Raw genomic sequence first — 536 nt, 5'->3', positions numbered from 1 at the left:
GGTCTGAGGCCCCTCCACATGTGCTCATCCGTGGTGTGCACAGGGCAGCCAGCACTGGCTCATCAGGGGGGTGATTTAATTACTTAATTAGCACCTAATTGCCCCCAGAGGAGCCACGGTGCCGGGAGATGCACAAACCCACACCGGGACACTGTGGCCCCCGGGAGCTGTTTTTTTTTCCATCCTGCGCCCATCGCAGGGCAGAGCATTTCCCACCAGCTCCTGGGGGGCGGCAGGACCCCTGTGCAGGGAGGGGACGCTACCTTTGATCTTCTCCAGTTGGGCTTTTATGTCTCTGAGACATTTCTCCTTGGCTTCCACCAGGAGATAGATCCGCTCTTCTTTGGTGAGAACGTCGTCGGGGTCAACCTGCCGAGACAAAACTGACGTGACACCCCCCCCACCTTGGCTGGGGCCAGCGGAGTCAGCCGGCAGCTGGGCTCAGGTCTCCTCTTCGTGCTCACAATTTTGAAATGAATCCTCCCTGGGAGAGCTCAACCCACCCTGGTGACCTCCATGTCCCCAGAGAGTTGCCA

The 536-nt window shown here is 58.8% G+C and overlaps 1 protein-coding gene across 1 annotated transcript in view; it reads right to left on the bottom strand.

Moving 5' to 3' along the window:
• Positions 1 to 369, bottom strand: part of PTH2R (parathyroid hormone 2 receptor) — a gene marked incomplete at its 3' end in the record, with an annotated part of 4,171 nt that extends 3,802 nt beyond the window's left edge. Inside the window, exon 1 of the mRNA XM_010081218.1 lies at positions 264 to 369. The remainder of the gene's footprint in view (positions 1 to 263) is intronic.
• Positions 370 to 536: the final 167 nt, after the last annotated feature.

Source organism: Pterocles gutturalis, unplaced genomic scaffold (genome assembly GCF_000699245.1).
Source record: "Pterocles gutturalis isolate BGI_N339 unplaced genomic scaffold, ASM69924v1 scaffold19201, whole genome shotgun sequence".
Lineage (NCBI taxonomy): Eukaryota > Metazoa > Chordata > Aves > Pterocliformes > Pteroclidae > Pterocles > Pterocles gutturalis.
This window is presented reverse-complemented; position numbering and strand designations above follow the sequence as displayed.